The sequence below is a fragment of the Trachypithecus francoisi genome, unplaced genomic scaffold (assembly GCF_009764315.1).
Source record: "Trachypithecus francoisi isolate TF-2019V2 unplaced genomic scaffold, Tfra_2.0 Lachesis_group0, whole genome shotgun sequence".
In the NCBI taxonomy this organism is placed as follows: domain Eukaryota; kingdom Metazoa; phylum Chordata; class Mammalia; order Primates; family Cercopithecidae; genus Trachypithecus; species Trachypithecus francoisi.
Genome location: NW_022681453.1, coordinates 135,788,870 through 135,816,249, shown reverse-complemented (window position 1 = coordinate 135,816,249; position 27,380 = coordinate 135,788,870). Strand labels below are relative to the sequence as shown.

The 27,380-nt window shown below is 42.0% G+C and overlaps 1 pseudogene; it reads left to right on the top strand.

Moving 5' to 3' along the window:
* The first annotated feature begins 4,899 nt into the window (after positions 1–4,899).
* Positions 4,900–18,116, top strand: LOC117078575 (annotated as a pseudogene).
* Positions 18,117–27,380: the final 9,264 nt, after the last annotated feature.

Here is a 27,380-nt window from a genome sequence, read left to right as displayed (position 1 = left end):
ATAGGCAAGGCGGCCAATGACCTTTGACAGGCATAGATACTCCAAGGACATTGTTCAGGGACACAAATTACATCACTGCAGCAGAAAAAAGACATTGGATCCAAGATAGGAGAAATCTGACAGATACCTGACAGATGCCTCCTGTATACCTCCTGTACACAGGTGGGTATGAGTTTATCACACCTACCTAAGGTTTATCACACCTACCCTGATACTGGGGCCAGAGAGACTAAGGCATGACATGGGCTGAGGAGGAGAGGGGAGCCCCCTGACCCACCTGATATTTGTGTTTAATACTTAATCCTACTTCCTGATTCAAACCAATATGTATCTATAGGCCCTGTCCTCAGAGTTGAACTTTCTCAGCCTAGGCAGAGGTACAAAGGACGAAGAATATAGAAGCTACCTGGGAGAATGTTTAGCACTTCCTCCTCTCCTTCATAATGTGAAGATTCACTGCCTACATCCAGAGCAAAGTTGACTCTCTCTTCCTCGGGTGTGATTCTGGCACTCCTCTGAGGCAGGTGGGAGTCAGAAGGGTCATGACAAATTGAACGAGTGGCAGAATATTCCTCCAGTGAGTTCTGAGGGAATTCCTTTTCTTCAGTCTCCTGTACCTCCCTGATGAGCCAGGTGGTACAGAGATAACAGAGGTGACAGAAGATCAAACCAAGAGGGATTGGACCCCAGGGAGTTTTAGAGAGTTTTGACAGGAGGCATAAGAGAGTGGTCCTGGCTGGGCGCAGTGGCTCACGCCTGTAATCCCAGCACTTTGGAAGGTTGAGGCAGGCGGATCATGAAGTCAGGAGATTGAGACCATCCTGGCTAACATGGTGAAACCTCGTCTCTACTAAAAATACAAAAAATTAGCCGGGTGTGGTGGCGAGTGCCTGTAGTCCCAGCTACTTGGAAGGCTGAGGCTGGAGAATGGCATGAACCCGGGAGGCGGAGGTTGCAGTGAACTGAGATCACGCCACTGCACTCCAGCCTAGGCGACAGAGCAAGACTGCGTCAAAAAAAACAGAGTTGTCCCAGAAAGCAAGGAGTGGTTCCCTTTTAGAGGGAACAGGCAATCCTCCTCTGTCTGCAACAGAGTGTGGCTGCCATGGGGGCCAGAGAAGAAGAGAGCAGCTGGTGCTCTTTGCACTGGGCAGACAGGATCTGAGGAGGGAAGAGACTCAGCTATCTCTGTATGGTGCAGATGTAACACACAGCACATGGAGAATCCCAACAGCTGCTACATCATGTGGCTCAGTTGGGTTGAATGTAACATACTGTGGCCAAGAAAATACACGGTGAGCCATTGTAGATTCCAGAGATGGTGTGACTTCTAGGCCTTCTTCTTCTAATATTGTGATTTGAAAAGCAAGTACTTTTGGTCTAGGTACTTTTCTTGGTGTTTAACTTTGCTAGTTACTTCCTAAATCCTTTCCTTGTTAACTCTTTGCTATTTATCTTACCTAACAAGAATCTAAATGACAACTGCGTAGGAAGCAAATAAACATCTTCTTCTAGCTTTCTTTTTCTTTTTTTTTTTAGACGGAGTTCCGCTCTGTTGCCCAGGCTGGAGTGCAGTGGGATCTTGACTCACTGCAAGCTCCACCTCCCAGGTTCATGCCATTCTCCTGCCTCAGCCTACCAAGTAGCTGGGACTACAGGCACCCGCCACCATGCCCGACTAATTTTTTGTATTTTTAGTAGAGACGGGGTTTCACCATGTTAGCCAGGATGGTCTCGATCTCCTGACCTCATGATCCACCCACCTCGGCCTCCTAAAGTGCTGGGATTACAGGCGTAGGCCATGGCACCTGGCCTTTCTTCTAGTTTTCATTGCAGAAAAGAACAGTTCTAGTCAGTGTGTGCAGGAAATCCCTAAGGCTGGTAAGTTTGCCTCAGGTCATGCTTCCAAGTACCACAAAGAAAATAGACAACCATGTCAACAGGGCTATTTCACTGTTGAATGAGTGCACTAAATCAATACAATCTGCAATTTTTTTCCTTGCATCTAGAATCCATGACAACCTGTACCTCTCTTGTCTTCTTCCTGAGGCCTTTTCCATATTTTACCTACTCATTACCAGCTCCTGATTATTCATTGTTACCTGGAGGCAAGTGGTCCTTGGACTTTTTCAACTTTCTCATCTTTAGCATCTTCATTCCCAACTTCATCATTTTCTGCAAACAAATGCAGTAATGTCCATTCAGATATTTCCCACTTCACCCATTGCAAACACAGTGAGCTATATGAGCACAGAGACATGAACATCTATGTACAAGTCAGTGTTGCACTGAAAGCCCTCATGTTTTGTCTTTACCTCTCATGTTTTCTGCCCTGGCAATGTGGTTCTGATCTGGAGCACCACCATCATGACATGGGAAAAAATTAAAAAGACCTTTTTCCCCTCATATCACTGGAGCCTTGTCCATCTTCTCTCTGGACTTCGGCAGCTGTCTTCCCCTTCTGGCCACAGATCTGATTCCCAGGCACAGACTCCACATCCCCTCACAGCTCTCACTAAAACCTATTTTTTTCTCTTAGGAGAGGACAAACAACCTGTCCCCCACCACTCCATACATCAGGGGACTTCACAGGCCCTCCAAGTAGCTTCTGCTGTATTGTCCTGGGAAATTCTCTCCATAAAGAGTGTTCCAGTCTTAACAACTTTCCTAACACCATGTGCTACCACATCAACTACCTTATCTAACATCACACAGTGAGGGTCTTTGTCTTATTTTGAAACACACTTATGTGTGTTCCCACATTTGAATGCTGTATCTACCACGCAGGAGATAATTTGTCTCCATTTCCAGTTAGACATAGACATCCAGGAAGGATAAATTGCTGGCCCACAGTTACTAAGACATTACTGAGCATAGAGCCTGGGAACGTCCATTCTTAGTCCAGGGCTCTCTCCACTCTAACAAGCTGCCTCCTGTCACATCCTCCTTCCTGTCCTTTAAAACTGGATGGATGCTGCTTCTTGCTCCAAAGGCCTGTTCCATCAAGGAGGTAGGAGGCTTTTGCCGTACTGTGACCTCCAACCCCTGGCTTTCTCATCTCTCTTCCTACACAGGAAGTCCTGGTCATGTCATGGCACTAATGCTTAGTGGAAAGAAAGACCACTAATAAAATTGTCATTGTGCAGGTGTGGAGGTCTGGAGTCTTCTCATAAGCCTAGGACTTTGCATCATCAGGGCCCGTGACTACCTTACCTGGGCTGAGCTTGCGAACAAGGCACTCTGCCAGCCTGCGCCCCTCAGCCAGCTGCTCTTGGAGGTCCTGCCTCTGGTGGTTGTCAGGGTCATCATCAGTGAGAAGGGCCTTTGGATGCTGATTGAGTAAGAGGGAGGCCTCTCTCCCTTCCCATAACTTCTTCCTCAACTGGGTCAGCTCTTGTGTCTGAGAGTGAACTGGGGCTTTGTATCGCCTAAGGTGGGATAGTAGAGAAAATATAACAGCGGAGGGGGATCAGTCATCAGTTCAAAGAACTGCAACAGAGATTTCTGTGAGAATATCCTCAAGAAGCCCTCCAAGCAGAATTTTAGCACAGGTTTGGTGAAATGCCTCTGACAAAGGGGAAAAAAAATTTTAATAAAAGGCTTCCTCTGTATTAGAGTGCTCCTATAGGATTCCTCAACATTCCATTCAACTTTTTCCCATGTAAAGAAAACTAGATGTCTTGCAAAATTTGTTTCAGAAAGTTGTCCCTTCAGTTCCTCATTTTGGTCATGGATATTTCCATGTAAAAATACACATAGCACAATATGCAGTGACTATACACAAAGCCACACATAGAAATGTGGCCAAGTATAGCTGAGGTTATTCAGAGAGATGAAAGAATGAAAGAATGACAGGGTCAAGATAATAACATTCAAATGAATGAAAGAATGAGAAGCCAGTAAGTCAGAAGATGATTCTAGGGATAAAGAAAACATGGTATTTATTTACAATGGAGTACTATACAGTCATAAAAAAGAATGTTATTTTTTCATTTGCTGTAGCATAGATGGAACTGGAGGTCATTATGTGAAGTAAAATTATCTAGTTACAGAAAGACAAACATCACATGTTGTCACTTATTTGTGGGATCTAAGAATCGAAACAATTGAACTCATGGTGATAAAGAGTACAAGGATAGTCACCGGAGGCGGGGAAGCATAGTGGGAGCTGAGGTTATGGGGGTGGTTAATGTGTACAATAAAATAGAATGAATAAGACCTAGCATTTGATAGCACAACAGTGTGATTATAGCTAATAATATAATTGTACATTTAAAAATAACTAAAAGAGTATAATCGATTGTTTGTAACATAAACAACAATGCTTGAAGGGATAGATTCCTAATTTTACATGATGTTATTATAACCCATTGCATCTCATGCACCCCACAAATATATGCACCTACTATGTACCCACAAACATTAAAATAAAACATTTAAAAAGAGAAAATGTAGTGGTGATTGCACAATATTTTGAGTGTACTAAATGCTGAGTTGTTCACTTTCCTTTGGTTAATTTTGTGTTTTACAAATTTTGCCTCAATAATTACTTGTTCCGAGTAACGATTGTAGCCCATAATTTACTAGCATTGTTGTTCTGTAATTGTTTTATAAATATTTGCACGACATGTGCCTGCTATGTAAATCGCTGCCCTTCTCCTGGCCCGGATTAGCTCTTATTTCTCCAGCTGAGCTGCCCCCCTTCAGAGACTCACACACCTTCCACCTGCCTGCCCCACCACACAGAGCCTCCCTCACCTGAGCACCTCAGCTTGTGTCGACTTCTCTGCCAGCTTCTCCTCCTTGAACTGCATCTTCTCCCCCAGCACAGATTCTGTGATGCCTTTGTGCTCCTCACACTCTGAGAAAAGACACACCTGTCTCAGTGGGAGATTGGACATGTCGCTGCCTACAGGGGAGGAGTCAGGATCCACCCCAAGGACACAAGGATCCCCGGTACCAGGCTCTCGGCGGCACTTGATGCTGTCACTTACAGGTACCACAGTGTCTGGCAGGAGCAGCCTCCTCTTTAGGTTTCTTTAAAGCAGATGCTCTGTGCTACCATCGCTTCTCCTAGTGCAGCCAGCAAGAGCTTTGCCTTTTGGGCCTCAACAGAAGCGCCACATCTTTACCAACCTTCCAAATACAAGGCAGCTGATACGCCCCAATTTATGGATGAGGAAAGAGTAACTCAAAGGCACATGAAATAACTAGAAAACATGACTCAAACGGAATGAGGCAAAGTCAGAGTTCACATCCATTAAGATCTGACTCTGAATCCTGGGCCACTTTGCCAAGCTTTGCAGCCTCTCCTGTAAAACACTGAGCTGGAACATAAAGCAGAGATTTACTGTACCCTCGGGAAGGCCTCTAGAGCTATGGGACTGATAGTTCTCTTGTATTGGGAATTTAAAGCACAAATATTGCCAAGATTTTTTAAAAATCATATCTGAATACAATTAAGTGCAATGTGAGGCCTGAGACCATAAGTCCCTGAAGGAAATATGCCCAAATGCTAACAAAATATCTGCTAAATTAGGAATAGTAGAATGAAGAAGTAATAAATAGGTTTTGCTCTGTGCCAAGGACTGTTCCAGGAGATTTACAAGAACGAGTTCCTGTAATTCACTGCAGCAATTTACAGAGGTAGGAATTATTATAGGACCCTATTAATAGATCAGGAGACTGAGACAAAGAAGATAAACAACTTGGACTGGAGTTTGCAGCTGAAGCCCAGGAAAGTGATCTACAAGTGCCCCCAAGTGCTGCTATATCAAACCAGAGCTCGCCCACCACAGCAGTATTTGCAAAAGACATGTTAGGAAAATGGATCATCACTGCCTGTGGGTGAACAATTGTGTAGGAGAAAAGAATCAAAGATGTTTTGAGCTCTTCACTATGTATATAGCTCTACCTTCAGTCCATGCCCTGATTCTCTGTGGATTTCAGTTTATCACCTGTGTGTAGGCAGTGGACCGAATGCAGTGATTTTTCACCTCCATTCACTGTAATCCTGTTGTCCTTCCTGTGCCTGGAGGGTCTTCTGTTTTTCACTTTCACTGCAGTTACGTTTGGCACCCAAATCCACTCCATATGCAATGATGAGAGGGAGATCTAGTGATTGAAAAGCGAGAAGCCCACATGGGAGTGGAAGCTGCCCAGGAAGGGATGAAATCAGTCCTTAGGGACCCTGTTACTCCCCTAGATGAATCCCTTTGTCAGCTTCTGTTTTAGGCGACTGCCCAGGAGACCCAGAAAAAGGCAGTCTGGAGTTCTCAGTGTGCGGCCTGGCTCATCAGGCTGCACCTTACTTGCTCACAGACTTCCACTTATTTATTTGGGGTCTGACGGGTATCGACAGCTCATCTGTGACCAACAGGACAACTGGAACCTACACAAACCAATTGCTTGCAGCAAGCAGAGTTTTATAAATATTTATAGTCACAGATGGCAGAGTCTCCACACCAGAAGAGGCTCTCCTCAGTCCCCACCTGTACAACCATGGATAGGTGATAAAATAGGATCCTTGAGTCGGGCGCGGTGGCTAACGCCTGTAATTCCAGCACTCTGGGAGGCTGAGGCGGGTGGATCACCTGAGGTCAGGAGTTTGAGACCACCCTGGCCAACATGGTGAAACCCCATCTCTACTAAAAATAAAACATAAAATTAAAAAAAAGCCGGGTGTGGTGGTGCACGCCTGTAGTCCTAGCTACTTGGGAAGCTGAGACAGGAGAATTGCTTGAACCCAGGAGGTGGAGGTTGCAGTGAGCCAGAGATTGAGCCACTGTACAGCAGCCTGGGCAACAGAGTGAGACTCTGTCTCAAAATAAAAATGAAAAAACAGAATCCTTGGTGCAGAGCTTAAAATTATGCCAGAAAGCAAAGAGCTCCCCTCCTCGGGGACTTGCCTTAAACTGGCCTGGTTTGTACATTTTTTGCTGGATGCATCAAGAAGCAACCTGTGACAAATTCTGAGGCTCTTCCTTTAAGCCTGCCGTCCACGCTAAGAGAAGTTGGTGTCTCCGTCCTGGGAACTGTTTTGCCTTTTGTTCATCTGTGGACTGTTTTGTTTTTGTTTCTAATTGCGCTCTACCCTATCCGAATTAGGGTTTCTACCACTGCTGATGAAAAACCACAAAGGGGCCTACTTGAGCCAACATCTTAGCTAAGTGAGTAAACCTGCAGGGGTTTGGTAGTGGACTCTGTCACCGCAGAAGCATGTGCGCCTTTGGGAGAAGAATTGCGTCACAGCCAGAGGGACAAAGCGTGGATCCTGGAGAAACGAGTTTCCAGAGATTGTTTTGCATATTCATTTGCACATCATTGTCTGGGTTGGACATGGGTATTGGACTTCAGTGAGGCTTTAAATATGTATATCCTGTTATCAATTTAAAAATTATCCAAGTGGTTGAATCCTGTGAGACTTGGCAAGTGTGTGCAAATCAAGTATACGTGACTTTTCAACCTCTTCTTTCAATGTAACTTTTTTTGTTTTTTCGAGACGGAGTCTCGCTCTGTCGCCCAGGCTAGAGTGCAGTGTCACGATGTCAGCTTACTGCAGGTTCCGCCTCCCGGGTTCATGTCATTCTCCCGCCTCAGCCTCCCAAGTAGCTGGAACTACAGGCACCTGCCACCATGCCCAGCTAATTTTGTTTTTGTATTTTTAGTAGAGACAAGGTTTCACCATGTTGGTCAGGATGGTCTTGATCTCCTGACCTCGTGATCCACCCGCCTCAGTCTCCCAAAGTGCTGAGATTACAGGCGTGAGCCCCTGCGCCTGACCTCAATGTAACTTTTATATGAAATAAAGTAATTAATTGACAGTTTTAAAAAAAAGAAAAAAGTATGGGCATATTTTTTCTTTTGTTCACATTTGAGCCCCTCTGGGAACAGTATACTTTTGCATTTTGTCCCCCAAAAATTCATATGTTGAAGCCCTAGCCCCCAGTGCCACTGCATTTGGAGATAGCACCTGTAAGGAGGGAATAAAGATTAAATGATGTCATACGGGTGGGGCTCTAATCCAATCTGACTGGTGTCCTTATAAGAATAGAGGGGGAGGGTCCGTTTCAAGATGGCCAAATAGGAACAGCTCTGGTCTTCAGCTCCCAGCATGATCAACGCAGAAAATGGGTGATTTCTGCATTTCCAACTAAGGTACCTGGTTCATCTCATTGGGACTGGTTGGACAGTGGGTTCAGCCCACAGAGGGTGAGTGGAAGCAGGGCAGGGCGTTGCCTCACCCCAGAAGCACAAGGGGTTGAGGGATTTCCCTTTCCTAGCCAAGGGAAACCATGACAGACTGTAACTGGAAAAACAGGACACTCCTACTCAAATACTGCTCTTTTCCAATGGTCGTAGCAAACAGTACACCAGGAGATTATATCCCATACCTGGCTCAGTGGGTCCCATGCCCACAGAGTCTTGCTCACTGCCACTGCTAGTGCAGTAGTCTGAGATCGACCTGTGAGGCAGAAGGCCAGCGGGGGGCGGGGGGGGGGAAGGTACGGGGTGGGGAGGATACGGGGGTGGGGGGCGTCTGCCATACCTGAGGCTTGAGTAGGTAAACAAACCAGCTGGGAAGCTTGAAATGGGTGGAGCCCACTGCAGAGCTGCAAGGCTTGCTGCCTTTATAGACTCCACTTCTGAGGGCAGGGCATAGCTAAACAAAAGCAGCAGAAACTTCCACAGGGTTACACGTCCCTGTTTGACAGCTCTGAAGAGAGCAGTGGTTCTCCCAGCATGGTGTTTGAGCTCTGAGAATGGACAGACTGCCTCCTCAAGTGGGTCCCTGACCCACATGTAGCCTAACTGGGAGACACCTCCCAGTAGGGGCCGACTGACACTTCATACAGGTGGGTGCCCGTCTGGAACAAAGCTTCCAGAGGAAGGATTAGGCAGCAATATTTGCTGTTCTACAGCTTCCGCTGGTGATACCCAGGCAAACAAGGTGTGGAGTGGACTTCCAGCAAACTCCAACAGACCTGCAGCTGAGGGACCTGACTGTTAGAAGGAAAACTAACAAACAGAAAGGAATAGCATCAGCATCAGCAAAAAGGACATCCACACCAAAACACCACCGGTAGGTCACCAACATCAAAGACCAAAGGTAGATAAAACAACAAAGATGGGGAGAAACCAGAGCAGAAAAGCTAAAAATTCTAAAAACCAGAGGGTCTCTTCTCCTCCAAAGGATCACAGCTCCTCATCAGCAATGGAACAAAGCTGGATGGAGAATAACTTTGATGAGCTGACAGAGGTAGGCTTCAGAAGGTCAGTAATAACAAACTTTTCCGAGCTAAAGGAGGATGTTCGAACCCATCGCAAGGAAGCTAAAAACCTTTAAAACAGATTAGACGAATGGTAGTGTAGAGAAGATCTTAAATGACCTGATGAAGCTGAAAACCGTGGCATGAGAACTATGTGACACATGCATAAGCTTCAATAGCCGATTTGATCAAGTGGAAGAAAGTGTATCGGTGATTGAAGATCAAATTAATTAAATAAAGTGAGAAGAGAAGTTTAGAGAAAAAAGAGTAAAAAGAAATGAACAGAGCCCCCAAGAAATATGGGACTATGTGAAAAGACAAAATCTACATTTGATTGGTGTACCTGAAAGTGATGGGGAGAATAAACTGAGTTGGAAAACACTCTTCAGGATATTATCCAGGAAAACTTCCCCAACCTAGCAAGGCAGGCCAACATTCAAATTCAGGAAATACAGAGAACACCACAAAGATACTCCTTGAGAAGAGCAACCCCAAGACATGTAATTGTTAGAGTCACCAAGGTTGAAATGAAGAAAAAAAATGTTAAGGGCAGCCAGAGAGGAAGGTCGGGTTACCCACAAAGGGAAGCCCATCAGACTAACAGCAGGTCTCTTGGCAGAAACTCTATAAGCCAGAAGAGAGTGGGGGCCAATCAATATTCAACATTCTTAAAGAAAAGAATTTTCAACCCAGAATTTCATATCCAGCCAAACAAAGCCTCATAAGTGAAGGAAAAATAAAATCCTTTACAGACAAGCAAATACTGAGAGATTCTGTCACCATCCGGCCTGACTTACAAGAGCTCTCAAAGGAAGCACTAAACATGGAAAGATGGAAAGGAACAACTGGTACCAGCCACTGCAAAAGCATGCCAAATTGTAAAGACCATTGATGCTATGAAGAAACTACATCAATTAATGGGCAAAATAACCAGTTAACATCATAATGACAGGATCAAATTCACACATAACAATATTAACCTTAAATGTAAATGGGCTAAATGCTCCAATTAAAAGACACAGACTGGCAAATTGGATAAAGAGTCAAGACCCATCAGTCTGCTGTATTCAGGAGACCCAACGCATGTGTAAAGACACATATAGGCTCAAAATAAAGGAATGGAGGAACATCTACCAAGCAAATGGAAAACAAAAAAAAAAGCAGGGTTGCAATCCTAGTCTCTGATAAAACAGACTTTCAACCAGCAAAGATCAAAAGAGACAAAGAAGGCCATTATATAATGATAAAGGGATCAATTCAGCAAGAAGAGCTAACTATCCTAAATATATATGCACCCAATATAGGAGCACCCAGATTCATAAAACAAGTCCTTAGAAACCTACAAAGAGACTTAGACTCCCACACAATAATAATGGGAGACTTTAACACCCCACTGTCAATATTAGACAGATCAATGAGACAGAAGGCTAACAGGATATCAGGACTTGAACTCAGCTCTGCATCAAGCGGACCTAATAGACATCTACAGAACTCTCCATCCCAAATCAACAGAATATACATTCTTCTCAGCACCACATCACACTTATTCCAAAATTGACCACATAGTTGGAAGTAAAGCACTCCTCAGCAAATGTAAAAGAACAGAAATCACAACAAACTGTCTCTCAGACCACAGTGCCATCAAATTAGAACTCAAGACTAAGAAACTCACTCAAAAAAGCACAACTGCATGGAAACTGAACAACCTGCTCCTGAATGACTACTGGGTACATAATGAAATGAAGGCAGAAATAAAGATGTTCTTTGAAACCAATGAGAACAAAGACAAAACGTATCAGAATCTCTGGGACACATTTAAAGCAGTGTGTCGAGGGAAATTGATACCACTAAATGCCCACAAGAGAAAGCAGGAAAGATCTAAAATTGACAACCTAACATCACAGTTAAAAGAACTAGAGAAGCAGCAGCAAACAAATTCAAAAGTTAGCAGAAGGCAAGAAATAACTAAGATCAGAGCAGAATTGAAGGGAATAGAGATGTAAAAAACCCATCAAAAAAATCAATGAATCCAGGAGCTGGTTTTTTGAAAAGATCAACAAAACAGACTGCTGGCAAGACTAATAAAGAAGAAAACAGAGAAGAATCAAATAGACGCAATAAAAAATGATAAAGGGGATATCATCACTGATCCCACAGAAATACAAACTACCATCAGAGAATACTATAAACACCTCTACACAAATAAACTATAAAATCTAGAAGAAATGGATGAATTCCTGGACACATACACCCTCCCAAGACTAAACCAGGAAGAAGTGGAATCTCTGAATAGACCAATAACAGGCTCTGAAGTTGAGGTAATAATTAATAGCCCACCAACCAGAAAAAGCCCAGGACCAGACGGATTCACAGCCAAATTCTACCAGAAGTACAAGGAGGAGCTGGTACCATTCCTTCTGGAACTATTCCAATCAATAGAAAAAGAGGGAATCCTCCCTAACTCATTTTATGAGGCCAGCATCATCCTGATACCAAAGCCTGGCAGAGACACAACAAAAAAAGAGAATTTTAGACCAATATCCCTGATGAACATTGATGCAAAAATCCTCAATAAAATATTGGCAAATGGAATCCAGCAGCACATCAAAAAGCTTATCCACCATGATCAGTTTGGCTTCATCCCTGGGATGCAAGGCTGGTTCAACACACACAAATCAAGAAACGTAATCCATCACATAAACAGAACCAACAACAAAAAGTACATGATTATCTCAATAGATGCAGAAAAGGCCCTCAACAAAATTCAGCAGCACTTCATGCTAAAAACTTTCAATAAACTAGGTATTGATGGAACGTATCTCAAAATAATAACTATTTATGGCAAACCCATGGCTAGTATCATACTGAATGGGCAAAAACTGGAAGCATTTTTGAAAACCGGCACAAGACAGGGATGCCCTCTCTCACCACTCCTATTCAACATGGTGTTGGAAGTTCTGGCCAGGGCAATCAGGCAAAAGAAAGAAATAAAGAGTATTCAATTAGGAAAAGAGGAAGTCAACTTGTCCCTGTTTGTAGGTGACATGATTGTATATTTAGAAAACCCCATCATCTCAGTCCCAAATCTTCTTAAGCTGATAAGAAACTTCAGCAAAGTCTCAGTATACAAAATCAATGTGCAAAAATCACAAGCATTCTTATACACCAATAACAGACAAACAGACAGCCAAATCATGAGTGAACTGCCATTCACAATTGCTACAAAGAGAAATACCTAGGAATCCAACTTACAAGGGATGTGCAGGACCTCTTCAAGGAGAACTACAAACTACTGCTCAACGAAATAAAAGAGGATGCAAACAAATGGAATAACATTCCATGCTCATAGATAGGAATAATCAATATTGGAAAATGGCCATACCGCTGAAAGTAATTTATAGATTTAATGTCATCCCCATCAAGCTACCAATGACTTTCTTCACAGAATTGGAAAAAACTGCTTTAAAGTACACATGGAACCAAAAAAGAGCCCACCTTGCTAAGACAGTCCTAAGCAAAAAGAACAAAGCTGGAGGTATCACACTACCTGACTTCAAACTATACTACAGGGCTACAGTAACCAAAACAGCATGGTACTGGTACCAAAAGAGAGATATAGACCAATGGAACAGAACAGAGGCCTCAGAAATAACACCACACATCTACAACCATCTGATCTTTGACAAACCTGACAAAAACAAGAAATGGGGAAAGGATTGCCTATTTAATAAATAGTGCTGGGGAAAGTAGCTAGCCACGTGTAGAAAGCTGAAACTGGATCCCTTCCTTACACGTTATACAAAAATTAATTCAAGATGGATTAACGACTTAAATGTCAGACATGAATCCATAAAAACCCTAGAATAAAAAATAGGCAATACCATTCAGGACATAGGCATGGGCAAGGACTTCATGTCTAAAACACCAAAAGCAATGGCAACAAAAGTCAAAATAGACATTTTGGATCTCATTAAACTAAAGAGCTTCTGCACAGCAAAAGAAACTACCATCAGAGTGAACAGGCAACCTACAGAACGGGAGAAAATTTTTGCAATCTACCCATCTGACAAAGGGCTAACATCCAAAATCTACAAAGAACTTAAACAAATTTTCAAGAAAAAAAACAACCCCATCAAAAAGTGGGCAAAGGATATGAACAGGCACTTCTCAAAAGAAGACATTTATGCAGCCAAAAGACACGTGAAAAATGCTCATCATCACTGGTCATCAGAGAAATGCAAATCAAAACGACAGTGAGATACTGTCTCACACCAGTTAGAATGGCAATCATTAAAAAGTCAGGAAACAACAGATGCTGGAGAGGATGTGTAGAAATAGAAATGCTTTTACAGTGTTGGTGGGAGTGTAAATTAGTTCAGCCATTGTGGAAGACAGTGTGGTGATACCTCAAGGATCTAGAGCTAGAAATACTGTTTGACCCAGCAATCCCATTACTGGGTATATACCCAAAGGATTATAAATCATGCTACTATAAAGACACATGCACACATATGTTTATTGCAACACTATTCACAATAGCAAAGACTTGGAACCAACCCAAATGTCCATCAATGTAGATTGGATTAAGAAAATTTGGCACATATACAGCATGGAATACTATGCAGCCATAAAAAAGGATGAGTTTGTGTCCTTTGCAGGGACATGGATGAAGCTGGAAATCATCATTCTGAGCAAACTATCGCAAGGACAGGAAACCAAACACACATGTTCTCGCTCATAGATGGGAATTGAACAATGAGATCACTTGGACACAGGAAGGGGAACATCACACACCAGGGCCTGTCATGGGGTGGGGGGCTAGGGGAGGGATAGCATTAGGAGAAATACCCAATGTAAATGACAAGTTAATGGGTGCAGCAAACCAACATGGCACATGTATACCTATGTAACAAACCTGCATGTTGTGCACATGTACCCTAGAATTTAAAGTGTATATATACACATATACCTATATATATACACACACACATATATATGACGTATATATGAAGTATATATGTGTGTGTGTGTATATATGTATAAAGAAAGAATAGAGGGGGGACACCAGATGTGCATATCCACAAAGAAAAGACCATGTGAGGACACAGAAAGAAAGAGAGAGGCCTCAGGAGAAGCCAAATCTGCGAACACCTTGATCTTGGACTTCTGGCCTCCAGAACTAAGAGGAAATAAATGTCTGTTGTTTAAACCACCCAGTCTGTAGTATTTTGTTATGGCAGCCCTAGCAAACTAACACAACTGTAATAGGTTAAAATGTGCATATCGCCAATGCCTACAGCAACCACTAAAAACTAAAACAAAGAAGCTGTTGCAGGTTGAGTTCATGAGTGAACTCAAACCAGAGCAGAGTTCAAGAGATGAGCAGAGATGGAGTTCAGTGTGTAGGGTATTTATTAAGGAGTGCTCTTGGGACAAATACCTGTAGAAGGAAGGCGACACAAGCAGGGGTGGGCAGGATGAGAAGCCAGGTTGTTATGCTAGCCCAATAATAGCCTTGGCCAAGTCCACATGAAACTACAGAGCTAGAATGACTCTTCAGAATTGTGCTGAGTTGGATTGAGATGGTCAGACCTTAATATTCTTGCATTCAGCACTGGATGTTAGTCACCTTGGGAAGGGAATGACCTTGAGCAAGGTAGCTCTCTGCAATCATGGCAATCCCTGAAGGGTCCGTCAGCAGAAAGCTATCTGTCAACAGGTCTCCCAGCAGGGGAAACAATAATGACTTCTTGAAGTATTTCTTGATTTGAAGAGGAACCTGAGCAGCATTTAACATCATCCATCACAGAAATCTAACCAATAAATGGAGTAGAGATAAAATGAGATAACAAAAAATACTCAAATAACTCAAAAGAAGGCAGTAAAAGGGGAGGGGACAATGAACAGCTGGAACAAATAGAAAACAAATAGTAAGATGTGGGATTTAAAGAAACCACATCAATAATTACATTATGTAAATGGACTCTAAACACTCCAACCAAAAGGCAGTGTTTAGAGGTTTAGAGTTCAAGAAGGTTAAAATTTAAATGTTTAAAGAAATCTATAACATGCAAATGCTAGTCTAACAAATGATGGAGTGACTATAGTAATGTCAGGAAATAGTATTCAGAACAGTGAATATTAACAGGGAAAAAGAGGGACATTTCATGATAAGTAGGTCAAATCATCATGAAGATATAACAGTCCCAAATGTATATGTCCAAGTAATAGAACCTCAAAGGATATGAAGAAAAATGGAAAAAACTAAAAGGAAAAATGAAGAAACACACAATTATGGTTGGAGATTTTACTACTGCTCTCTCAGTAACTGGTATAACAAGTATATAGAAAATCAGTTAAGACATAAAAGATGGTGAACAACACCATCAACCAAATTCGACCTTATTGTCATTTACAGAACACTCAACAAGAGAGAAGACACATTTTTTTTTTCAAATGCACAAATAACATTCCCTGAAAATTAAACTATATGCTGGGCCAAAACATAAAATAAATGTCAATACGTTTTAAAATCTTGAAGTTATACAGAGCATATTCTTAGACCACACAGATGACATTAAATAACAAAACCAAATTCTAGCAAAAAGGTATCTGGAAAATCCCCTAATATTTGGGAATTAACCTAAGAATTAAAGAAAAATAGCAAAGGAAATCAGAAAACATTTTGAGCAGAATGGCAATAGAAACAGAACATATGAAAATTTATGGGATACAGTTAAAGCAGTGCATACAATGAAACTGATAATGTTAAGTGCTTATGTTAGGAAAGAGAAAATGTCTTAAATCAGTGATGTAGATTTCCACCTTGAAAAGCTAAAAAACGTTGACCAGGCATGGTGGCTCACACCTGTAATCCCAACACTTTGGGAGGCCAAGGTGGGTGAATCACTTGAAGTCAGGAGTTCTAGACCAGTCTGCCCAACATGATGAAACCCTGTCTCTACTAAAAATACAAAAATTAGCCAGGTGTGGTGGTGGGCACCTGTAGTCCCAGCTACTCGGGAGGCTGAGGCAGGAGAATTGTTTGAACAGGGAGGTGGAGGTTGCAGTAAGCCAAGACCATGCCATTGCACTCCAACCTGGGCTGCAGAGTGAGATTCTGTCTCATAAAAAGAAAAGAAAAGCTAGGAAAAGCAGAGCAAATTAAACCTGAAGTAAATAATAAAGAATGGAAATCAATAAAATAGAAAAAAAAGTATGATCAATAAAATTGATAAACCTCGAGCTAGACTGATTCAGAAAAAAGAGAAAAGATGCAAATGACCAATTTCAGAAATGAAAAAGAATTCTTTCACTGCAAGTACTACAGACATGCAAGGATAATAAAGGCATATTTAAAAATTTTGTGCTAATAAATTTGACAAGTTAAAATGGAAGATTCTGGCCAGGTGTGGTGGCTCACACCTGTAATCCCAGCACTTTGTGGGAGGATTACAGGAGTTCAAGACTAGCCTGAGCAACATGGTGCTGAGACCAGCTCAGTTGTGGAGACTCTAACCCAGCAGTGCTAGAGGAATTAAGACAAAGACACAGGAATACAGTATAAAGTGAGGATTAGGGGGCTGACAGCCTTCAGAGCTGAAAGCCACAAACAGAGTTTGACCCAGACATTTATTGACAGAAAGCCAGTGATAAGCATTGCTTCTGCAGATTGTAGATTAGCTAAAAGCATTCCTTATGGGAAACAAAGCAATTTCAGTGAGGAGCAGAGAAACAGGCTCCAGTTGATTATCTGCAGCAAAAATATGCTCTCAGGGCACAAGCCTCTCCTGCTATCATTTGTGGTCTGAGCAGTTTTTCACTCCAGGCAGGGCCAGGTGTTCCTTGCCCTGCTCCATTAATCCAACAACTTTTAGCAGTGTGCATGACAGCCATCATGAGCATGTCACATTGCTACAGAAATCCTGTTTATGGCCAGTTTCTTTAAGGTCTGTTTATGACAGGGTTAGGGCTTGCTACCAACATGTCTCCCCTTTTTGTTTTTGCAAAGTGATAAAGTCATAGGCAGCTTTGTCACAGTAGGCTACTTCTCACAGGATTCGGGATCCACATCTGCAGACTATATAAAGACAAACAACACCGATTAAAAGCACAGTCATCATTGAAATCACAGAACCTCCAAGAGTCTTGATCCATTTTAACAGGTTAATAGCTGCTAATCCATCTGAAGCACCTTCAAGCACTTCAGTTCCTGGCATTAGCATCAGATGTGCCTGAGAAGCTTGAAATATTTGTTCCTTCAGTTTTGCAATATCTAAAGTAAATTTCCAATATGACCTTTCAAATGTTTCTTAACTCTTTCCCACTCATGCTCTGTTTCATTATACTGATAAGGAGTAATGCAAAAATCAGAAGTATTCCAATCACATTGTAGCTGCATTCTATATTCTAGACTAACTACTCGATCTCCTAGGCACATTACAGTTTGTTGGAGATAATTGATTTGATTAGCTAGTTTCTGGTCTATCTTAGTTTGGGAATTCCACAGCAAAGTAGAATTTTTCTGCCAATTATTTACATAGTCTGCTGTTTGTACTGTGGAATGCAAAGCAACTCAAGCTGCCGCAGCAGTAACTGTGACAGCAATCAATCCTATAATGATTAAAATTAAAGTAGCAATGAAATGCTGAGAGTGTCTCAGAATCTTCTGAAGAATTTCAGTAATAATATGCACAGAAGAAGAGGCTTCCCAAGGATGGGAAAGCTTTACAGGTATCCATACTCCTTCTTGGGCTCTTACCACTAAAACAGAAAGATCAGTATTATACAAGGAAGAATTCGCACAAGAAAGCAATCTACATTCTTGACAAGTCACGTGATGATTAGGGAGATCAAGTTTTAAATCACCCACTACAAGCAGGAAAGGCGAACTTATTGTCAGTCTCGACATGGCTGCAAGTGGGGGATCCTTGGGTTCCTCCCAAAATCTCTTCCTCAGCATCTGGCTCATGATAAGGTTTCAGGTGTCTTGATATCCAAATCAGCTGCTGGTTTTGGCCTGGAGAAACACAAACATAACCTCTACCACATGTTATTATTTTACCTATTTCCCAAATTTTTGTTATTGGATCTCTCCACCAAACCAGTTGTTCTGCTTCTGTCTTTGCAGCTGGTTTCTGTAGATGCTGTTCAGCTGCTGATAGCATCCGGCCTTTAGGCAGGCTCAAAAAATTTAAAGTTAATAATGCTAGATTTAGTTGCATGTGTGGAGTCCTATAATCACTGTTCCTATAATAACTGTTCCCCCTCTTCTGCTTTTGTAATTGTTGTTTTAGGGAGTGATTCATTCTTTCCACAATGGCTTGCCCTTGTGAATTATATGGGATGCCAGTAATGTGTTTAATATTCCATATAGAGAAAAATGTAGCTAGAGCTTGGCTAGTATAGCCTGGAGCATTGTCCATTTTAACTGAAGCTGGAATGCCCATGACTGCGAAGCATTGCACAAGATGCCATTTAATACAGAAGATTCCCCCATTTGGCATGTAGCCCAAACAAAGTGAGAAAATGTATCTACACATGCATGTACATAAGCTAGTCTCAAAATAGGGAACATGTATGACATCCATTTGCCAAAGAGAATTAGGTTCCAATCCTCGAGGATTAACTCCTCCTGTAAAAGATGAGGAATGCACCATTTGGCAAGTTGGGCATTGCTGGATAATAGCTTTAGCTTCTTTCCAGGTAATGCTGTATCTGCGTTTGAGACCAGAGGCATTAACATCGGTTAAATTGTGAAAGTGTCTAGCATTAGATAATGCCATAGCAACTAGGCGATCAGCCATTTGATTTCCTGCAGTCAAAGGTCCTGGAAGAGGTGTATGAGCTCTAATATGAGTAATGTAAAAAGGGTGCATTCTACTCTTAACTGCTGTTTGCAATTGGGTAAATAAAGTCATCAGTTGTTTATCTGCATGAAATTGTAACTGAGCATTTTCAATTAATTGTGTAGAATGAACCATGTATGAAGAACCAGAAATTACACTGACAGGCATCTCAAAAACAGTCAGCACCTCAATTACATCTACAAGCTCCGCTTTTTGAGCTGAAGTATAGGGTGTCTGGAAAACTTTACTTTTGGTCCAGAATAAGAAGCTTTACCATTACTAGACCCAACTGTAAAAACATTTTCAGCACCTTCAATTGGTTTAAATTTAGTTATTCTAGGGAGAATCCAATTAGTTAATTTCAAAAATTGAAATAATTTTGTCTTTGGAAAGTGATTATCAAGAACACCTATGAAATCAGCTAAATCAGACTGAAATGTCTGCTCCTGTATCTACCAAACCTTTAAATTTCTTTCCCTGAATAGTTATTGCACAGGTAGGATGTTTATCAGTAATTTGATTTATGCTTTATTTGAGCTTTATGCACTTACTTTTCAATCAGCTGTAAGTCTGCCTCAGCCTCCTTTGTTAATTGCCGAGGGCTTGGGAGACTAGGATCTCCTCTAAGGATAGAAAACAGATTACTCACGGCATAGGTAGGAATGCCTAGAGCAGGTCATGCCCAATTAATGTTTCCTAGTAATTTTTGAAAGTCATTCAATGTTTTCAATTGATCTCTACGTGTGGTTACTTTCTGTGGCACAATGGTAGTGTCATTTACTAAGGTCCCCAAGTAGGAGTAAGAAGTAGGAGTCTGAATTTTGTCAGGAGCTATAATTAAACCAACACGAGAAAACAAGTTTTGCAAGTGATTATAACATTGGATTAATATTTCCTGAGTGAGGACAGCACAAAGTGTATCGTACATAAAATGAATAATGTAACATTGTGAACATTTTTTACGAGTAGGTTCAATTGCTTGTCCTACATAAGTCTGACAAATTGTTGGACTGTTTAACATGCCTTGTGGCAACACTTTCCAATGAAAATGTTTAGCAGACTGCAGGTTGTTTACCCCAGGAATTGTAAATGCAAACCATTCACAGTCTTGCTCAGCTAAGGGGATAATAAAGAAATAGTCTTTTAAATCTATGACTATTAAAGGCCAATTTTTTGGAATCATAGCAGCAGAAGGTAGCCCAGGCTGCAATGCTCCCATAGGTTGTATAACTGAATTAATGGCTCTAAGATCTGTCAACATTCTCCATTTACCACATTTTTTCTTAATAACAAAGACTGGAGAATTCCAGGGGGAAAACGTTAGAGCTATATATCCTGTTTCTAATTGTTCAGTAACTAAGACCTCTAAAGCCTCCAGTTTCTCTTTACTCAGCAGCCATTGTTCTATCCAAATTGGCTTACTTGTTAACCATTTTAAAGGCATAGGTTCTGGAGGCTTAACAATTGCCACCATCAAGAATGATCTCCTAAACCCTGACAAGAATTTTTTCCTTCCGCTTGAAGTGGTTTCTTTAACCCTTGTACATTTTTTCCTAATCCCATGCCAGGCACATACCCCATCTCTTGTATCATATGCTGATTTTGAGGGCCATATAATTGTTCTATACAAAGGGGAACCTGTACTCCCCATTGCTGTAATAAATCTCTCCCCCATAAATGTATAGGTACAGAAGTTATAGTTGGCTGAATAGTCCCAGATTGTTCATCAGATCCTTCACAATGCAAAATATAAATACTTTGATATACTTCAGGGGCTTTACCAACTCCAACTATGTTAAATTGAGCGGGTTGAATTGACCACACAGACGGCCAATGCTGTAGAGAAATGACTGAAATGTCTGCTCCTGTATCTACCAAACCTTTAAATTTCTTTCCCTGAATAGTTATTGCACAGGTAGGATGTTTATCAGTAATTTGATTTACCCAGTAAGCTGCTTTCCCTTGTTTATTTGTACTTCCAGATCCTCCTGTCTGTTTAGTTTCTCTTCTCCCCATTTCCACATACAGCACAATCAGGAGTTGTGCTATACGCTCTCCTGGCTCTGCTTTCCAGGGAACAGAAGTAGATATAACAATTTGAATTTCCCCCTTATAATCTGAATCAGTGACTCCTGGTTGTACTTGCACTCTTTTTACATTTAAACTAGACCTACGTAGAAGTAATCCTGCCGTGCCTGCTGGCATCATCTGACTGGAGACAGCAACATTCTTTAACAGTCCCATTACAAAAGGAAAACCTGGTCCATGTTGATTAATAGCTTGTTTAAATTCTTTAAGTATTTTAAAAGGGAAAGACTCACATGTAGCCGTAATATTTCCCTGTTGATCAGGTGGGTGCATTCTAACAGGAAACTGCCAAGCATCCAGATCATCCTCTCGTCTAGCTTGCTGGATTCCTGCCTGAATAGAACTGAGAGCGGTCGCTCGAGGCACTGCTCAAACAGTCACTGGGGCAACTACTTTTCACCCAGTGTCCTCTGGAAAAGAAAGATTTGGAGGGTCAGGCTGCTCCTTTTCTTCAAAATAATGAGGGGGTGGGGGTGCAGAAGGGTACGGACAAACCTCTCCCTCCTTTGTTGCTTTAGCTGGCAAGCAAACCTGTTCTGTCACCTCTTCTGTTACTTCATTAGACTCTCCTTCTTCCTCTGATTCCTCCTTCTCATAATCTGTGTGGAAAGGCTCCAAGGTGGAATGAACCAGAGCCCACACTGATCAGTTATAGGAATATCCCCAGCACCATCCTTATATGCCTTTTTCAGTGTGCTGCCTACCTTTTCCCAGACCACTACATTCATAGTTCCTCAGTTCGGAAACCAGGGGCAGTATCTCTCTACTGCATTAAAAAGCTGCATAAGTCAGCCAGTGCTAACCTTCACTCTTCCTTTTCTGAGGAGATGTCGAAGCAGACTCAAATAAGCCTCATGCCTGCTCGACCCTTGTCCCATTGTTACCCTGATGCTTCTGAGCTCCCCTTCTTACCATGGGAATTGCTTTAACAGTACTTGGGTGTCCTCCAGTGTAGTTCCACATTTTCTAACCATCACTCCGGTGATCCTTACACCTGGGTTCGAGCCCCCACATTGGGCACCGCTTGCTGAGACCAGCTCGGTCATGGAGACTCCAACCCAGTGGTGCTAGAGGAATTAAGGCAAAGACACAGGAATATAGTGTAAAGTGGGGATTGGGGGCTGACAGCCTTCAGAGCTGAGAGCCATGAACAGAGTTTGACCCACACATTTATTGACAGAAAGCCAGTGATAAGCATAGCTTTGATAGATTGTAGGTTAGCTAAAAGCATTCCTTATGGGAAACAAACCAATCTCAGTGAGGAGCAGAGAAACAGGCTCTGGCTGATTATCTGCAGCAAAAACATGCTGTCAAGGCACAGGTCTCTCCTGCTATTGTTTGTGGTTTGAGCAGTTTTTTGCTCCAGGCAGGGACAGGTATTCCTTGTCCTGCTCCAGTAAACCAACAACTTTTAGCAGTGTGCATGACAGTCCTGATGAGCATGTCACATTGCTGCAGAAATCCTGTTTATGGCCAGTTTCTTTAAGGCTTGTTTATGACAGGGTTAGGGCTTGCTATCAACAACATGGCAAAACCCTGTCTCTACCAAAAAAAAAAAAAAAGATTCTTTGAAAGATGCATATTATTAATATTGACACAAAAAGAAGTACAAAATCTGAAGGGCCATATATTTTTATTTAAATTGAATTTTAACTTAAAAGTTCCACAAAGAAAACATCTAACTAAGATGGTTTCACTGGTGAATTCAATCAAATATTTAAGGAACACATAATACCAAAACCATAACACATACATGTAAAACATTTGCCAAAATTCAAGACAAACCTACACATTCTTTTTAAACATTCCTCCCCACCTCCAGCAAGAAAGGAAAGGAAATTTCTTAGCCCAGTGGAGGGTGTATTCACACACACACTCTTAGTGATAAAATGCTGTCTCCTAAGATCAGGAACAAGGCAAGGATTATTGCTCTCCCTGCTTCCATTCAACACTATACTAGACATTCTAATCATTGCAGTAAGGCAAGAAAATGAAATAAATTGCTTACAGATTGAAAAGAAGAAAAACTGTCTTTGTTTGTACAGATGACATGACATGATGGATAGAAATCCTACATATCCTACTAATACAAAATACTACCATAACCAGTAAGTGAATTTAATAAAGTTGCAAGATACAAAATCAAACAAAAATTGATTCTTATGGCCAGGCATGGTGGCTTATGCCTGTAATGCCAGCACTTTGGGAGGCCAAGGTGGGTGGATCACAAGGTCGGGGGATTGAGTTCATCCTGGCCAACATGGTGAAATCCCGTCTCTACTAAAAATACAAAAATTAGCTGCGCACGGTGGCGGGTGCCTGTAATCCCAGTTACTCAGGAGGCTAAGGCAGGAGAATCGCTTGAACCCAGGAGGCAGAGATTGCAGTGAGCCGAGATTGCGCCACGGCACTCCAGCCTGGTGACAGAGCGAGATTCCATTGAAAAACAAAATGATTTTTTTATGTTAGCAACAAATAATTCCATATACCACAGACTATCCCTATATGTTAGCAAAAACAATCAAAAAATGAAACACTTTTCAAACAGCATCGAAACAATTAAATGTGTACAAACGGCCAATAAGAACACGAAAACTGCTTAACATCACTAGTCATTAGGAAAACACAAATCAAAACCACAATGAAACTTCACTTCAGGGGGGTGGAGCAAGATGGCCAAATAGGAACAGCTCCAGTCTCCAACTCCCAGCGCGAGCGACACAGAAGACCAGTGATTTCTGCATTTTCAACTGAGGTACTGGGGTCATCTCACTAGGGAGTGCCAGACAATCGGTGCTGGTCAGCTGCTGCAGCCCGACCAGCGAGAGCTGAAGCAGGGCAAGGCATTGCCTCACCTGGGAAGCGCAAGGGGGAAGGGAGTCCCTTTTCCTAGCCAGGGGAACTGAGACACACAACACCTGGAAAATCGGGTAACTCCCACCCCAATACTGCGCTTTGAGCAAACGGGCACACCAGGAGATTGTATCCCACACCTGGCCGGGAAGGTCCCACGCCCACGGAGCCTCCCTCATTGCTAGCACAGCAGTCTGCGATCTAACCGCAAGGCAGCAGCGAGGCTGGGGGAGGGGCGTCTGCCATTGCTGAGGCTTAAGTAGGTAAACAAAGCCGCTGGGAAGCTTGAACTGGGTGGAGCTCACAGCAGCTCAAGGAAATCTGCCTGTCTCTGTAGACTCCACCTCTGGGGACAGGGCACAGCTAAACAACAACAACAACAAAAAGCAGCAGAAACCTTTGCAGACGCAAATGACTCTGTCTGACAGCTTTGAAGAGAGCAGTGGATCTCCCCACATGGAGGTTGAGATCTGAGAAGGGACAGACTGCCTGCTGAAGTGGGTCCCTCACCCCTGAGTAGCCTAACTGGGAGGCATCCCCCACTAGGGGCAGTCTGACACCCCACACCTCACACGGTGGAGTACACCCCTGAGAGGAAGCTTCCAAAGAAAGAATCAGACAGGTACACTCGCTGTTCAGCAATATTCTATGTTCTGCAACCTCTGCTGCTGATACCCAGGCAAACAGGGTCTGGAGTGGCCCTCAAGCAATCTCCAACAGACCTGCAGCTGAGGGTCCTGACTGTTAGAAGGAAAACTATCAAACAGGAAGGACACCTATACCAAAACCCCATCAGTACGTCGCCATCATCAAAGACCAGAGGCAGATAAAACCACAAAGATGGGGAAAAACCAGGGCAGAAAAGCTGGAAATTCAAAAAATAAGAGCACATCTCCCCCTGCAAAGGAGCACAGCTCATCGCCAGCAACGGATCGAAGCTGGTCAGAGAATGACTTTGACGAGATGAGAGAAGAAGGCTTCAGTCCATCAAACTTCTCAGAGCTAAAGGAGGAATTACGTACCCAGCGCAAAGAAACTAAAAATCTTGATAAAAGAGTGGAAGAACTGACAGCTAGAATAATTAATGCAGAGAAGGTCATAAACGAAATGACAGAGATGAAAACCATGACACGAGAAATACAGGACAAATGCACACGCTTCAGTAACCGACTCGATCAACTGGAAGAAAGAGTATCAGTGATTGAGGATCAAATGAATGAAACGAAGCGAGAAGAGAAACCAAAATAAAAAAGAAGAAAAAGAAATGAACAAAGCCTGCAAGAAGTATGGGATTATGTAAAAAGACCAAATCTACGTCTGATTGGGGTGCCTGAAAGTGAGGGGGAAAATGGAACCAAGTTGGAAAACACTCTTCAGGATATCATCCAGGAGAACTTCCCCAACCTAGTAGGGGAGGCCAACATTCAAATTCAGGAAATACAGAGAACGCCACAAAGATACTCCTCCAGAAGAGCAACTCCAAGACACATAATTGCCAGATTCACCAAAGTTGAAATGAAGGAAAAAATCTTAAGGGCAGCCAGAGAGAAAGGTCGGGTTACCCACAAAGGGAAGCCCATCAGACTAACAGCAGATCTCTTGGCAGAAACTCTACAAGCCAGAAGAGAGTGGGGGCCAATATTCAACATTCTTAAAGAAAAGAAGTTTCAACCCAGAATTTCATATCCAGCCAAACTAAGTTTCATAAGTGAAGGAGAAATAAAATCCTTTACAGATAAGCAAATGCTTAGAGATTTTGTCACCACCAGGCCTGCCTTACAAGAGACCCTGAAGGAAGCACTAAACATGGAAAGGAACAACTGGTACCAGCCATTGCAAAAACATGCCAAAATGTAAAGACCATCAAGGCTAGGAAGAAACTGCATCAACTAACGAGCAAAATAACCAGTTAATATCATAATGGCAGGATCAAGTTCACACATAATATTAACCTTAAATGTAAATGGACTAAATGGTCCAATTAAAAGACACAGACTGGCAAACTGGATAAAGAGTCAAGACCCATCAGTCTGCTGTATTCAGGAGACCCATCTCACATGCAGAGACATACATAGGCTCAAAATAAAGGGATGGAGGAAGATCTACCAAGCAAATGGAGAACAAAAGAAAGCAGGGGTTGCAATACTAGTCTCGGATAAAACAGACTTTAAACCAACAAAGATCAAAAGAGACAAAGAAGGCCATTACATAATGGTAAAGGGAACAATTCCACAGGAAGAGCTAACTATCCTAAATATATATGCACCCAATACAGGAGCACCCAGATTCATAAAGCAAGTCTTTAGAGACTTACAAAGAGACTTAGACTCCCATACAATAATAATGGGAGACTTCAACACTCCACTGTCAACATTAGACAGATCAACGAGACAGAAAGTAACAAGGATATCCAGGAATTGAACTCATCTCTGCACCAAGCGGACCTAATAGACATCTATAGAACTCTCCACCCCAAATCTACAGAATATACATTCTTCTCAGCACCACATCGCACTTATTCCAAAATTGACCACATAATTGGAAGTAAAGCACTCCTCAGCAAATGTAAAAGAACAGAAATCATAACAAACTGTCTCTCAGACCACAGTGCAATCAAACTAGAACTCAGGACTAAGAAACTCAATCAAAACCGCTCAACTACATGGAAACTGAACAACCTGCTCCTGAATGACTACTGGGTACATAACGAAATGAAGGCAGAAATAAAGATGTTCTTTGAAACCAATGAGAACAAAGATACAACATATCAGAATCTCTGGGACACATTTAAAGCAGTGTGTAGAGGAAATTTATAGCACTAAATGCCCACAAGAGAAAGCTGGAAAGATTTAAAATGGACACTCTAACATCACAATTAAAAGAACTAGAGAGGCAAGAGCAAACACATTCAAAAGCTAGCAGAGGGCAAGAAATAACTAAGATCAGAGCAGAACTGAAGGAGATAGAGACACAAAAAACCCTCCAAAAAATCAATGAATCCAGGAGTTGGTTTTTTGAAAAGATCAACAAAATTGATAGACCGCTAGCAAGACTAATAAAGAAGAAAAGAGAGAAGAATCAAATAGACGCAATAAAAATGATAAAGGGGATATCACCACCGACCCCACAGAAATACAAACTACCATCAGAGAATACTATAAACACCTCTACGCAAATCAACTAGAAAATCTAGAAGAAATGGATAATTTCCTGGACACTTACACTCTTCCAAGACTAAACCAGGAAGAAGTTGAATCCCTGAATAGACCAATAGCAGGCTCTGAAATTGAGGCAATAATTAATAGTCTACCAACCAAAAAAA